At 33.4% G+C, this 17,191-nt stretch overlaps 1 protein-coding gene across 1 annotated transcript in view; it reads left to right on the top strand.

Annotated features, from left to right (window-relative positions):
- Nucleotides 1-8,589, top strand: part of LOC139897805 (dynamin-related protein 4C-like) — a 32,504-nt gene extending 23,915 nt beyond the window's left edge. Inside the window, exon 3 of the mRNA XM_071880506.1 lies at nt 8,569-8,589. The gene's annotated coding sequence lies outside the window, so the exon portion shown is untranslated. The remainder of the gene's footprint in view (nt 1-8,568) is intronic.
- Nucleotides 8,590-17,191: the final 8,602 nt, after the last annotated feature.

The raw sequence follows: 17,191 nt of genomic DNA, 5'->3' as shown, positions 1-17,191 counted from the left end.
ATTTATTAAGATATAAAAAGACGCATGAAAAAAGCCAAGTGTGGGGAGAATGTACCAAGTTATTCAATTAAAAGCTATCTATCACATGTTTTTGTAAAGTATTGCAGGTGCTTTTATTTTGAACTAAATTAACTGGTTTACCCTATTTACTGTAATGAAAGATGGATCTACACGATTAATCAATTCCATCATTAAAAGGAAGTAAAGTCTTTCGAAAAAGACACGCGCTTCTTGATTTAGGTCATGAAGTTGTCGTCCAGACCAGCTGTAGGTTGACGAAAAATCTAGAAAAGTCATCTCTAAAATCAGCAGGAAATCCACGGACCTCAGCATCAAACAGGGTCGCCAAGTGGTCAGACTTATCCTAACCATGAGAGGATCTGTATCGTAAAATGGGGAGGATGCCGTGCAAATTAGCTTGATAAGACTAATGAATCAGACCCCCAGAAAGGATAATCTCCTTTAAAAGATCAAAAATCAGCTTTTAAGACTGATATTACTCAATCCTAGAGATTGACCTTAAAGATTGAGAATTACAAACTCATGGAATTCAATGATATCTAAACTCGAGCTTAAACGAGAAAATATTTTGATCAAAATTAAAACCGATTTGTTTTCTGAAAACCCATTTTCAATGCGTTCATTACCATTGAACGTAAAATCCTAGGAATTCACCTGAAATTCATTAGGTCACCTGAATCAATTCGGGTGTCAACCGTAAGAACGGTGGTTGCATAGCATGGTCAAAGACAGGACCTTGTGCCAGACCGAAAAACTATAGGGTGATCTTTACTATTGCTCCTACAAAGGATAGTAATTGCATCCGACAAGTTGTAGACCATGAACATCTGCATGTCATTAGACATCGCCTTAACAGTTGCTTGTTCAACGCTTTCCTTTACAACCGGATGGTAGTTTGCCGAAAGGTAATATACAGGACAAGTAAACTGGATGTGTTGCTTTCCTAATACAAGGTTAGCAAGTGGGTGACACAAAACCATAAGTTTTGAGCTAAAATTTTCAAATCTGAAACCCACCAAACCCACAAAAACATTTTGCAAACACCGGTGAAGGGTTATTCAGGAAAACTTATCTAGGGTAAAAGCTAGAATGAATTTTCTAAAGATCAAATGTTTTCATAAAGATCCAATTTCCTTAAGGATCTAAATTTTTATAGTCATGTAGGACTGTAAACCACATCGTTACTATCATTGTTTATACCGTCGTATCAAAATCACTGATGTACAAAGTGTGAAGAATAAAGTAGTGATTCGTGTGATGAATTATATTATTTCAAGTTCTGTATTGCTTGAGGACAAGCAACGTTCAAGTGTGGGGATATTTGATAGTGCTCCAAATGAACATATATTTAGTAGCAATATCCTCCCAATATGTAAATTATTTAGTTGTAATTGTCCTATTTTAAGTTGTAATCGTTTATATTAAATAAGTGCGAAGACAAAAGGCGAAAACGAAGAATTGAAGACGCAAATGTCCAAAAAGCTCAAATGTACAAGATACAATCCAAGTAGTTCAATTTATTGATGAGAAACGTCTAAAAATGACAAAAGTACAAGTTGCGAAACGCAAAGTACAAGATATTAAATTATACGAAAGGACGTTCAAAAATCCGGAACCGGGACCTGAGCCAACTATCAACGCCAGACGCAACGGACCAAAAATTATGAGTCTACTATGCACAAGAATATAATATAATATATATATAATTATATAAAATTATATATATTATATTATATAATTAAATATAACTTCGACAAGCTAGAAAACAAAGCAATTGGGCATGGCCAGACTGGCCATGCGATCGCATGAGATTAACACTGAGAACCCATGCGATCGCATGGGCCTCAGGATCAGACCACATCTATAAAAGGCAACGAGTTTTGGCCATAAAAAAAACATAATAATAATAATACTCCTCTAATAATATATATATATATATATATATATATATATATATATATATATATATATATATATATATATATATATATATATATATATATTATAGTATAGGGTAGTTTTATATTATATTAGTTTAGGTTATGTAAAGGTTATTTTACGGGTTTTAAAGTCGAAGCTCTGTCCGTGTAACACTACGCGATAAATAATCAATGTAAGCTATGTTCTCCTTTTTAAATTAATGTCTCGTAGCTAAGTTATTATTATGCTTATTTAATCCAAAGTAATCATGATGTTGGGCTAAAAATATTAAAATTGGGTAATTGGGCTTTGTACCATAATTGGGGTTTGGACAAAAGAACGACACTTGTGGAAATTAGACTATGGGCTATTAATGGGCTTTATATTTGTTTAACTAAATGATAGTTTGTTAATTTTAATATAAAGATTTACAATTGGACGTCCCTATAAATAACCATATACACTCGATCGGACACGATGGGCGGGATATTTATATGTATGAATAATCGTTCATTTAACCGGACACGGGAATGGATTAATAGTTAATAGACTTATTAAAACAGGGGTGAATTATGAACAAGGACACTTGGCGTAATTGTTAACAAAGTATTAAAACCTTGGGTTACACGCAGTTGATATCCTGGTGTAATTATTAAACAAAGTATTAAGACCTTGTTACAGTTTAAGTCCCCAATTAGTTGGAATATTTGACTTCGGGTATAAGGATAATTTGACGAGGACACTCGCATTTTATATTTATGACTGATGGACTGTTGTGGATAAAAACCAGACGGACATATTAAATAATCCAGGACAAAGGACAATTAACCCATGGGAATAAACTAAAATCAACACGTCAAACATCATGATTACGGAAGTTTAAATAAGCATAATTCCTTTATTTCATATTTAATTGCACTTTTAATTATCGCATTTTTATTTACTATCATTTTATTTATTGCACTTTTAATTATCGCACTTAAATTATCGTCATTTATATTTTTCATTAGGTTTTAATTGTGACTTAAAATATAAATTCGACAAACTGGTCATTAAACGGTAAACCCCCTTTTTATATTATTACTATATATAATTATATATATTTTGTACAAATATAATTGTTTAAAAATATAGTGTAGAATAAGTCGTCTCCCTGTGGAACGAACCGGACTTACTAAAAACTATACTACTCTACGATTAGGTACACTGCCTATAGTGTTGTAGCAAGGTTTAGGTATATCCCATCTGTAAATAAATAAATAACTTGTGTAAAAATGTATCGTATTTAATAGTTTTTCCTAGTAAAATATACACTATTTCATATACACCTCGCATAACATCAGAAACATATAAAGATTAAAGTTTAAATTTGGTTGGAAATTTCCGGGTTGTCACATGTATACCTTGTAAAGCTTGTGTAAAAAGAATTGCTCATAACGAGGCTCGAACCCGCAACCTCTCGTTAAACCCAAACGTCCCTAACCCATTGCACTGCACTGCTATGCTTTTTCTGATTTTTATACCCAACCTAAATCTATATATTCGATATATCTGTCCGTGTGTTTCATCTTCTTCCTTAAAAAAACTCAACGACCAAATCAATCGATCCAAAATCCTTTCAAACTTAATAATAGTTACCAAATCAATTTTAGGATATAATATCTAACACATAGATAATTACTTGGTATAAATTGGATTAACAAAAAAACAAAAAAACAAATATTATCAAAAGCTGCTGCCGCTGCTTTTATTTAAAAAAAAAAAAATTGATTTATGATTTTGAAATCGTTTTGGACAAAAGTTTCAACACGAAGTAAGTTTAAAATCATTACTAGAATCTATTTCAGTTATCAATTTAACTTAATTTAAAACAGAGGATTCGAATTTGGTTGAAGAACACATATTGACTTTTTGTTTCAAAAGTCTTGACTTCGAAATTAATCCTTGATTTTGCGAGTTAGGATTTGAAAACTTGCAGGTAATTTCGTTATATGAATCCACACAGCTCTGCATTTTTAAATTTTTAAAATTAAATCACAATCGAGCTTTTGACTAAAAGGTATATCGAACACATATACTGGTTCGTTTTTAATTTATGTTTAAATTAACAGCCTAAAACAAAAGAAAAAACAGATATATTAGATAATTGACAATAAAAGTAAGATACTTGAATGGATTTCTGTCTAGTGAAAACATCGATTGATATGTAGAAAAATCGTGGGAGTCGACCTGGGTTCACGGACCAACAATAAAAGACAGAAGAGGTTAAAAAAATAATGGTATGCGTATTTATCTGTATCATATAATTTAAATTTAATATTAATAATTAATAAATATATTAAATATAATAATACTAGTTTTATGAGCCCGTGCGTTGCACGGAAATTATAAATTTACCTTTTCGCAAATACAAAATATCTGGGCACGGAGCATGTGTTGCAAGCCTGTTAATGAGCGAAAAAAATTTACTTGTAATGGTGTCGAATAATTGGGGTATTTAAAACCCGTTGACTGAATTTGAAAAACATCATGATCATCATTCAATATTGACAAAAAATAAATTAAAACTTAAGTAAACCACTAAAATATATCATATGTAATGTGATGAGTTCTAATACAAATAATGATGTTGAATAGTAACTTGTCGTAATTAGTGAATACATATATGAATGGTGAGTTGTTGCAAGTAAATCGATATAATATATATTTACATTGTAATTAGTGAAAATGAATCTGATTTAGATAATGGATTTTCAGTTACAACATACCGATAACCTCTAATGATATTATTGACGTATTAACGCAACTTATAAATTAATATTTTCGCAAATACAAAATATCGGTGCTTTGAGCCCGTGCATTGCACAACTGTTAATGAGCACAAAATTTTTACGTGCAATGGTTATTAGAATGACCCTAACTATTCATATACATTACGAACCATTCAACGCTAAATCATTTCGTTTTATTTAACACAGCATTAGTATGTTTTTTTTTTTACTTTTAATGATACTCCGTAGTATATTTTAGTACAACTATGTTTTTCCTTATTTATTTTATATTTTGATTTAATTTGATTATTTAGAAATTAAAAGTAATATTAGTTTCTAATTTCTCTTCATTAATGTCATTTTGAGAGTTAAGTAGTATATCTAATTTACGCTTGATTTTTGATTCTTGAGTAAATATAACGGAGTATTATATAAAATATAAATAAATATAAATAGATTCTTGATTCTTGATTAAGTATTACGAAGTATTATATAAAATAAATATAAATATATAAATAATTTAGGAAAGGATATGTAGATATATATAAAATAATTATTTAATTCACTTTAATTAAGAAAATGACATGTAGGATTATTTAATTCAGATTAATTGAGAAATTGACGCGTAGGATTATTGTTACGCGCTTTATAATAATGATGATGACCCTAACTATTCATATACATTACGAACCATTCAACGCTAAATCATTCTGTTTTATCTAACACAGCATTAGTATGTTTTTTTTTCTTTTAATGATACTCCGTAGTATATTTTTTTTTTTTTTTGGATAAGCAAGGTAACTCTACTATGAACGAGCACATTGGCTCTCCCATAGAAGGTAAAACCTCGGGTAATCAAGCCCCCCGAGCGCGAGACCTGTTACCGGGTGAATTGCTCATTATGCGCACCCTCTAGTCACGCTCCCTTTTTTGAACAATTTGGCATAGCCAGGAATTGAACCCGGGTGGTGTGCTTCATTGTGCAAATCGGTGGCCACTCAGGCAATCCTGAATGGTTTTCGTAGTATATTTTAGTACAACTATGTTTTTCCTTATTTATTTTATATTTTGATTTAATTTGATTATTTAGAAATTAAAAGTAATATTAGTTTCTAATTTCTCTTCATTAATGTCATTTTGAGAGTTAAGTAGTATATCTAATTTACGCTTGATTCTTGATTCTTGAGTAAATATAACGGAGTATTATATAAAATATACAGTAATAAATATAAATAGATTCTTGATTCTTGATTAAGTATTACGGAGTATTATATAAAATAAATATAAATATATAAATAATTTAGGAAAGGATATGTAGATATATATAAAATAATTGTGTAATTCACTTTAATTAAGAAAATGACGTGTAGGATTATTTAATTCGGAGTAATTGAGAAATTGACACGTAGGATTATTGTCACGCGCTTTATAATAATGTATAGATGTTAAGATTACAAATAAAAAAGTTTTTAGATACTATTACCTAGTTTTTAATCAATGAATTCATAAATTTTATAATTAATATTAATAAGTAATATTCATAATAATAATAATAATAATAATAATAATAATAATAATAATAATAATAATAATAATAATAATAATAATAATATCCATAAAAATAATAGTAATGTTAACAAAATAATAATGATAAAAATTATACTTTTGATAATAATGTTAATAATTATAATAAATAAAAAATGTTAATTTTTAATAGTAAACATAATAATGGTAATTTTAATAACTCTTATATTACTAATCATATGATAATAATATTAATACTAATAATAATTTTATTGTTAATATTAATAATGAATACAATAATAAAAATGTTGATCTAACAAATCACACATATCAAATTTCATATCCATATGTATTAAATTAATAATATTAATATTACTGGTATTAATGTTAATAATGAAAATAGTAATAACAATTATATTTTAACTTATAAGTAATTTCATTATGTTTACATATTATTAAATATGTAATATTTAACAACTATCTACTATATATAATAACATATCTTGATTATTTATTACAATGTACATATAAAAATAATTATGCATAAGGATCATATATGTTTATGTAGATTCATTTCAAATTTTACTTAATTATTCTGTATCTTATTTTACTTAATTAATTTTAATGTTTAAATTATATTTTAAATTTCAAATTATTATTTATATTTACATTTATCTATAAATACGTATTTATTTACAAGCAATTGTTCGTGAATCATTGAGAATAGTCAGAGGTCAAATGATTTCTTGAAATAGTTCAAAATTTTTTGAGATGTAGTCTAATAGACGTTGCTTATCGTGTCGAAATCAATTCAAGATTAAGTTTAAATTTGGTCGGAAATCGGAAATTTCCGGGTCGTCACACACCTTACTCTTGAGCATTAAATGACCTAATGCATTAAATGACTCACATCCACCAAAACCGGCCATTAATGGCCATGACTCGTCACAAATCACTAAAAGCTAGTGATTAGAGTCTACTACCACTAACTAACACAATTTATGAGTATTTCATACCCATCTCACCCAACTAGGTCATCCATTACCCATTTGACCCATTTTAACACTTTGACTTACAAGTTTTGATTAAACCTAACCCATTAACAATTTTTCATCATTTTACAAGTGTATTAGTGACTAACAACATAATTAACACTTACCAAATCCCAATTACATGACCAAATCCTAGATTAACACTATTTGGGTTTCCTTACATCAAATTAACCCAAATTCACCCATTAAATCGCCAAATGGGTCTTACAAGTCTCAAATGACCAAACCCTAGTCATAAATCAACTAAAACTCAAAATATGGAGTTAAGACTTACCAACACTATCCACTCGTAGCTAAGAACGAGGAGAACAATTTTACTTCTTGCTCCAAAGATTGAATCTAAATGGGTTTTTGTGTTTTGAGAGGAAATAGAGAAAGAAAATGGAAAAGAAATGAATAAAGATGGATAAGTGGTTGAGATTTAATGTCCCAATCAGATCCACACGCAAAAAGAAAGAATTACCCCTGGATTTCCCCTTTTAAAAGCTGAACTGGGAGTCAGACTGGCACCAATGTCGCGGCGCGACCGCTTCTAGCCGCGGCGTGGCGTTACACGTGTTCCTCTGTTTAACACTTCTCCTTAAACTGGTTTGTGTTGGTTGTCGCGGCGCGCCCAGGAAACTCGCGGCGCGGCAATGGCCTACACCTGATCCCTTTCGACAGTTTCGCTTAGCAATTGATTATACGACTTGTACACTTCGTTCACGCTTCCTATATACGTCTAAACTTCGTCTTTAAGCCTCATATGACTTAACACCATCGAAAACCCATGCATATACTTATACATGCATACATTCTCAAATATATATATATATATATATATATATATATATATATATATATATATATATATATATATATATACACACACACACACATCAACTAACACTTTAAAACGTTTAAACACATATACGAACAAGATATAACGTTCTAACAATTAAATAAGTACCTTAAGTCATCTATGATGAAAACGGGATGTTACAACCCTAATATCTAAAACCTCAACAGACGCTCGAAAAACACGATAATTGTTATATATTACTTCTTCGAGCTTTTTTCCGTCAAAATAAAAATATTTATCACAAAGTGTCTTTATTAAATGTTCATATTTTCATTCAATCTATAATGTTCGTGAACAAAGTTTTTTCAAAAAACGAAAAAAAAAAAATTGCTTCTCCCCGCTTCTCCCCATTGGTTACTTCCATAAAAGTATTAAGTTGCTTCAAGAATCCAAAGAAGTTATCCAACAAGTCATGGATGGCATCCTTGCTGAGGCTGACTAGTTACCTTCGATATGGGATTTGTATCATTTTAGTTGCATGTTAACTGTTTCAAGTACTGCGTGATGTTTGAATTACGACTTTACTTTTACTAGTATAATGTCCTTTGGAGCTTTGGTCAATTTCTACTACTATACTATACATGTTTGTGTTGTTATATTGCAGCTAGTAGTATTTTCTGGTCAACTTAGGTACCTAATTATAAGTGTCTAAATTTCAATTATGTATGCTACCTTATTCTATTACTCCTATATGGTTTGATCAGTGATTATTAGATCCTCTTACATATTATGTTAACATGCATTTGAATACACAGTTAGACCTCAGATTGGTGACAAGGTGACGATGTTTCTAGGATAAATGGAAAGTGAGAATAGTGTTTATGGTTTAAAAAATATACTAGTTATCAAGGTGATGATGATAATGTCCAGACACGTCGTCAGGAATTGTGTAGAACACCATCCGGGAGTGTCTATTCCTCTTAGAATTTATATATATGCATAAGTTTATTTTGTCGGATTTTGGTTTGCACGCTAACATATTTTGAACCTGAACTTTGGCTGGAACATGATTTAGACCGAACATAGTCTTTGCAAACCCATGTTCACTTCAAACAACTTATATTTCTTGAACAAATGGATCACTGCATTTTAGGTAGAATAAGGTGTTAGGAATTTATGGACCCAACAACGATCACCAATCAAGAGATTTTGATCCCACAAAAAATTGACAATAATAATGCAAGAAAAGTAAACGACACAAGATATTACATGGTTATATGCAATCGGTGTAATTGTTTTAGTCAACGGCCAACTAAAAAGTAATTTTATTGATTTTTCATGCTTAGGGTTACATATTACAAAAGCCTTATTTGTTGTGCAAATCGAAATAAGGAAACAATCTTCTCAACTTGATGGATATGCAAGTCTTCGCGTTTTGCGAAGTCATCCTCGCGTATCGCGAGCCAGCACCAAACGCGAAACCATCTATGAAAACGCAAAGGATACAACTCTTTATCATTGCCAAATTTCTTGCGTTCAACCTCATGTCTCAAGTTTCATCATCCTCGTGTTCTGCGAGATAAGGCTCGTGTTTCACGAACTTGATCCCACTTTCAAAATCGCCTTCACACTTCAACAATCTACCACTTAAAGAAAAATTTTGAACAACCCAATCTCGTCAACCAAAAACCATTCATTCTAACCATGAACGTCGAACCACCTTTTATACCACCAATCAAACATGGGACACGCAAACTTAATATCGCTGGAAAATCAGCCTTTCGATACAAGGTCTTCAACACTACTTGTCAAAATCAAAACAATAACCCTTAAACTCTCTAGTCAACGTCTTCTTTCATCAATTCATAAGAAGACCAGATGAAGCTATGCAAAGCTTCAACTTTCTGATTGTAACCACCTTGGTACACATATCAGCATGATGATTCTCTGTACCAGGAATTTTAGCAACAACTAAAGTACCTTCATTTATGAGTTCGCGAATAAAATGATACCTTGGTTGTATGTGTTTCGTACGACCATGAAACATCGGGTTCTTCTTTAATTGGATAGAACTTTGATTATCACAGTACAAGACACAATTTTGTTGAACTCGTCCTAACTCCACCATGAAATTATTCAACCAAATAAGTCGTTTGCTTGCTTCAGTTGGGCCATATATTCGTCCTTCTTTGTTTAAAAAGCAACACTCTTTTGAACTCTAGACATCCAACTAACCACAATCATTCAAAACGTGAAAACAAAACCGGTAGTGCTTTTCCCTGAATCGTCACAACCAGCCAAATCCGCATCAACGTACCCTCTCAAAATGGAATCAATTTTAGTGTCACTACTACATTTCGGCTCATTTAGTACCCCTCATTTAGACGTGTTCACAAGATAACACATCTAATTTAACAAAAGGAACACGTCTAATTAAGGCTTTTATAAAAAAAAATAACATGGAACACATCTAAATAATAGTAGCAACACGTCTAATTAGAAACTTGAAACACGTCTAAATAAGTATAACACCTCTAATTGGTAATCACGTCTAATAAGTTTTACCAGGAACACGTCTAATTGACAACACGTCTAACAAGTATTGCAAGGACCACGTCTAATAACTTTTATCAGGTGATCAATCCATAACTAATGAGTTACTTAATTATGGATTGAGTGCAATGAGATTAAGATGGAGGATGGGAAGTTTGATGATTATTTTGGGCCTTAATGATCGTCTTTCACTTTAACTATCAAGTGATCAACCACCCCGACCCGGTCTTGATTGTCAATTAGCATGATTCACCTTAACTCACTGTAAAAATTCCTTGGGCAAAGTCACAAGTGAAAATTACAAAGGTTCGGGCAAATGGCAGAGAATCAACAACCTATAAATGAGAGGCCATGCTCCCTATTTATAGTATTCGAAATGTTTGCGGTCTGCATATTGCTTAACTATCCGCGAAAACTTAGCGAAGTAAACCGCAGTGTTTTATTAACGCGGAAATTGATCCGCTATCTTAATTTTCAGCGAATATTCCAAGCCTTTCGAATATACTTCCCGTAACTTCTATTTTTATCCTTTAGTAAATAAAATATACATATACAATGCTATGTGTCATTTAGTAAATAAAATATACATATACAATGCTATGGGTCATTGTATATGTATATTTTATTTACTAAAGGATAAAAATAGAAGTTACGCGAAGTATATTCGAAAGGCTTGGAATATTCGCTGAAAATTAAGATAGCGGATCAATTTCCGCGTTAATAAAACATTGCGGTTTACTTCGCTAAGTTTCCGCGGATAGTTAAGCAATCTGCAGACTGCGAACATTTCGAATACTATAAATAGGGAGCATGGCCTCTCATTTATAGGTGGTTGATTCTCTGCCATTTGCCCGAACCTTTGTAATTTTCACTTGTCACTTTGTGCAAATGCGATTAAGTGTTCGCAGATATTTTAAAGCATATCGCATTGTTTTGCTAAGCAATGATGCAGCCTGCTTACGCTATGATAATGCGGATATGTATTGCGAAATAGTAAGTTTGAAACCAAGTGATGAAATTGCCCACTTGTGTTAAATAATGAATGTTGCGAAAGGAAAAAATTTCCTAAGTATTTGATCTTGCCATACTTAGATGCTTCGTAATGCTAATAAATTACCTAAGGATCGTTTTGTCAGACTTAGAAGATTCATAATGCATAAAAGATTGTTTCGCATAAGTACGTGTTTCTTATGTGCACAATAACGAATATGGAAATTGCAAAGGACAAGTCTGAATTATGAATATATATTAAAATAAAGCGCTATATAGATAAGACAAGTTGCAACTGCGGAATGTAAGCATTTCATTAAGTAAACACGCCATGAAAGACGCGTAAAATTACAAAAAACACAATATGTAATTGCGGATAATAGATTTACAATTTAACTAAGGTATTTCAAAGCTCAAGTGCTTTAATATCTTCAAACGTAACACCCGCACGCTGGCTAAGCTCCTCCAATGCTGGGATGACGATCTTTTCAACCTCTTTCTTCGCAATTTTAAGCGCTTCTTGTGCGTCATCAGTTGCACATATTTCATCCGCAATATCTGCGGGGAGTGGTTGACTAAGATCGCCGAGTTTGTAGAGTAAATCATGCCACTCGCAACAAGTAGCGAGCTTGGCAGCCTGGGCATACGCCTGAAATTTTTCGGTAACTGGCTTTGAATCCATTACTTTTTCGCCGAGCTCAGGCAGGTATTTTACAAGCTGAGAAAATTTTTTTTCTGCATATTCCGCTCTCTTTTTGAGCATCGCGTTTTCATCTGCAGCTTTTTTAAGTTTTGCCTCAAGCTTCTGTGCTTTTCTTTACTGAACGTTAGTAGATTTAACTTGCTTTTCATACTCGTCAGACATCTCGTTGTAACGCTCAACATTGTCGATGGTCAAGCAAATAGAGTTGAAACAGTTATGGATTCGTTGTCTTTCCGCTTGAGCGTAAGACAGTTGGCGGTATTGGCGCTGTACATTTTTGGGAACAAATTTGTAAAGTTTGCGGTACAGTTGGTTGGCTTGTTCCTCTTCGGCAGCCTTATCCGCATCATCTTCTTCTTGGTTAGATGCTTCGACGTCAGAGGGAAGGTTTAAATCCTTATTTCCGGACTCTTCCAAAATATCATCGGTGATATCCCCAGTAATATTGTATAGCTGTTCCGGCTCCCCTGTAGAGTCTGAAAGCACAACTAAAAAAGAAATAAGTGAATACAGCAAATTAAAGAGATGACAATATTAGCGCAGTATAAACAATAATGCGGATTGAAATTTACTTACTCAATTCTTGTTCAGATAGAGAGCGAAGGCGTCTTTTGCGAGGTGTGGTAGCCCTCTCCGCTGCTTTACGCTTTCCGCGGTCTTCGCCACCGGGAATAGTAAGTGTGTTGAGGATTGGTTCATCAATTGGTATAATTTCTCCCTCGCCGTCTTTTAAGTGACGTGCCGGTTTAATCCTGCTGATGTCCGCTGACCTCATCACTAGATCAAGATCAATCTCTGCAAAATTATACCGCAATAAATTGTTATAAACACAATATAAGGAAAAAGGTGTTATTGCAAAATAGAAAAGCATAAGTAATATACCATTGTTTGCTTGGTCAACTAAAAGTGCGTTTCAATTGCCCCAAAGCCAATGGATAGAAACCCCACCAATGTACAGCGGTATGTTAGAGTACGCCTGCATAATTAAGCCCGCATTCTTGATTGTCTAAGAATGTCTTGTGCAAGATCATCTGGGGTGATCTTGTCATTCACAGTAGCTTCGAATTCAGTACACCAAGATCTTGGTATGTTGCTATCAACATGCACGGTATAGTTGATAAAAAAGAATGAACCGCGCCAGTTATCGATGGAATCTTTCGGAGAAGTCATTACCCCAAGTCTAATGCGGAATGAGAACCAACCTGCATCATGTGGCACAAGGCTATTAAAAGAGTGGAACACGTTAAGAAGAGGTGGCTTATTGAGAGAATTGCAGTACATCTCAAAAAGCACAATCTTATTAACAGCGTTGGGGTGAAGTTGAGCAATCGCAACTTTGTAATATTCGCAAAAGCTGCGAAAAAAAGGAGTAAGAGGTAGGCGTAAATTTCCATGTGAAATGGCGGCCTCGTATATTGTAATCATTCCCTTAGGAGGAGCATTCGCTCTATCCTCCACCGTTGGTGCGGTGGGTACGAATTGTGCAAGAAGAGGGTAGTATTACTGAAGAGTTTGAATTTTCGCCTCCGTTATATATGAAACGAAGGCACTGGGAGTGTTGGCAGATGATGAGGATGCCATTCGTAATAATGTAAGTAGATCTGGTTATGGATTGAAAAATCTTAAAGGTCGAATTGCTTAATTGCAAAGAATGCGTATGAGTTTCGATAAGAAAGTTTGATTGAATAAGTAATTGAGGGAGAAAGCGTAAAGTTGTTAATGCGAATTGTTAAGCTATTTATCATCGAAATCTGGGCGAGGAAGTCGAAAAGGTAATGATTAATTTTAAACGGCCAAAATTACCGCAACGTGTAAACGATAATTTTGTAGCCGTTACGGCGTTTCTGATTTGACAGCTTTGCAGACTTATAACTATTACTACGCGTTGCAATTGCGAAAACCAACGGTAATAAATTGGTGGTAAAAATTTTTTAAAATTTGTGCCAAATATGTTTTAAAGTAGCATATATTATTTTTAGAGTTTAACATGATACATCTGCTTCGCGAAATGTATCATAATAAACTGGGGGGAATTGATCATATATATAGCATTGTAGATGTATATTTTATTTACTAAAGGATAAAAATAGAAGTTACGAGAAGTATATTCGAAAGGCTTGGAATATTCGCTGAAAATTAAGATAGCGGATCAATTTCCGCGTTAATAAAACATTGCGGTTTACTTCGCTAAGTTTCCACGGATAGTTAAGCAATCTGCAGACCGCGAACATTTCGAATACTATAAATAGGGAGCATGGCCTCTCATTTATAGGTGGTTGATTCTCTGCCATTTGCCCGAACCTTTGTAATTTTCACTTGTGACTTTGCCCAAGGAATTTTTACATTGAGTCAAGGTGAATCATGCTAATTAACAATCAAGACCGGGTCGGGGTGGTTGATTACTTGATAGTTAAAGTGAAAGACGATCATCAGAGCCCAAAATAATCATCAAACATCCCATCCTCCATCTTAATCTCATTGCACTCAATCCATAGTTAAGTAACTCATTAGTTATGGATTGATCAGTGGTGGTTGATGATATAGCTCCCCCTTGAAATGTGCAATATAAAACTCATAGAAAAGATCATTAGTACACATAAGTCATAATAATAATGCATTACACATCTCAAGCATAAGTCTTAATCATGAACTAGATTTAACTTAACAACCCGCCCTAAAGACAATTCTAGCCAACATTTTTAAAGATAATTAGCATTGGTGCTGACGGCGTCTGAGATATCCGAGTCCTCAGAGTCGGAAGAGAGGATAGTGATAGGAATGGCGATCCAAAAGGTAAGTGGAGTGGTTGACAGTGAGCGAGGAATCTCTAGAGGAGTTATCATCCCTAGGTGGCGGAAGATGCGATTTAGGTGAATGGAATAACGAAGCGGACGATTAGGAAAATTTTGAAGAGTTTCCATTCGTTGAGTTACAATAAAGGCTAGGTTTATGGCCTCGTTTGAAAGAAAGGACCATAGGATGGCTACCTTGGTTCCCGAGAGATGATCAACCGAATTCTCCCTACAAAAGATATTGTGTCGGATGACGATTAGAAGGAGTTGAAGATCATGTCGGATTTCGAAATCTTGAATACGAATGCGACGATTGAGACTTTGAGGTGCTTCTGAATGAGTGATAGTAGAGGGTACTTCTTGTACGAGATAAGTTGGGTGAAAGGATCTAAGGTCTGTTCGAGGGGTGTAGAAATCACGACCTTGTGAGGGAATTTACATGACCGAAGCAAAGTATGAAAGAGGCCAAGTGTGAAACTCCCTACCGAGTTTAAATTTAACTTGATTAGTGTTGACAAGTTCAAAGTTGGCGCAAAATTCTCGGATAAGAGGTGGGTAGATAATCTCATCTAGATTTAAGAATGAAAAACACTCTTTTTGAGTGAATGTTTTGTGATTCGTCATAGTGAACAACTTTTTTTTCATGAAGTGGTCGAGTTTCCATTTGTCGTTGGTGATACGCCGCACATTGCCCTCGTGTGTTAGTCATTTCCTAGGAACATAAGTATTTTAACAAAATCCATGTTGATAACATGATTTTGAAAACCTATATGATGGACATATGTCGATTAACTCTTGTCTAGACACATTTTCTAAAAACAAGTAAGGTGTGCCATTTTGAAAAGTTAGACAAGGTTCATCATTTCAATTTTGTTTACCATTGCTTGATAAGTATCATGAGATTGATAATTATCATAAGATCTTGGTCAAACATTTGTGTGTGCATGAGTTGTTTGAAAAGAAGATCAACTTGTGTGGATTATGCAAGAAAACGTTCCTACTTGGCACTTTATGAGTTGAAACTTGTATAAGTTAATTTTTCACACAATTGAAGGTTATGCATCAAAACAAGTGTTCCTATTAGTTATGAAAGACACAAAAAATTATTCTCATGTGAGATTATGCAAGTGATTGAGGATTACTTGAGAAAATTTTAAATTAAGCAAAATAAACAAAATTTGGAAGCTTACCTTTTGAGGACCACTAGATGTTAGGGAGAAGGGAGACAATGAATGTCTGGAATCTAGTGGTTGGTGTTTAAGAAAGGAGTGGGGTTGGTAAAAATGTGGTTTAGTAAAGATATCATCAATATTTTCTGTGGAGTCTACCTTATCAATCACAATATTCCCTTTTTGGACATGATCACGTAAAAAGTGGTGCCTAATGTCTATGTGTTTAGTCCTCGAGTGTAATATTTGATTTTTAGATAGATCTATAGCACTCTTATTATCACAACAAATAGATATTTCAGAAGAGATGATACCGTAATCGATGAAGGTTTGTTTCATCCATAGCACTTGCGCACATGCTCTTCCTATGGCAACATATTCCGCTTCAGTGATAGATAGTGCAACAGATGTTTGCTTCTTTGAGAACCATGACGTTAAGCAAAGCCCGACAAATGCATATACACCACTTGTGCTCTTTCGATCAATCAACGATCCTTCATGGTTGGAATCCGCAAAGCACATAATGTCAACACCGGTGAACTTTAGATACCATAGACCGAGGTGTATGGTACCTTTCAAATATCTAAAGATTCGTATGACCGCTTCTACGTGAGATATTTTGGGATTCTCTTGGAATCTTGCACATAAGCACACACTATACATGATATCGGGTCAACTTGCCGTTAGGTATGAGAGATCCAATCATTCCACTATACTTGGTGATATCGAATGAATCTCCTTCTCCTTCAAGAGTAAGCTTGACATTGGTGGCCTTAGGAGTGGCCATAGGTTTTGAGTTCTCCATTCCAAACTTTTTGAGCATATCATGGATATACTTTTGTTGATTGATGAACGTTCTATCTTCTAGTTGCTTAATTTGAAGTCCGAGAAAGAACTTGAGTTCACCCATCATAC

The sequence above is a fragment of the Rutidosis leptorrhynchoides genome, chromosome 3, assembly GCF_046630445.1.
Source record: "Rutidosis leptorrhynchoides isolate AG116_Rl617_1_P2 chromosome 3, CSIRO_AGI_Rlap_v1, whole genome shotgun sequence".
NCBI classification, from domain to species: domain Eukaryota; kingdom Viridiplantae; phylum Streptophyta; class Magnoliopsida; order Asterales; family Asteraceae; genus Rutidosis; species Rutidosis leptorrhynchoides.
Note: the sequence above shows the minus strand (reverse complement) of the source record. Positions and strands in the feature narration are given on the sequence as shown.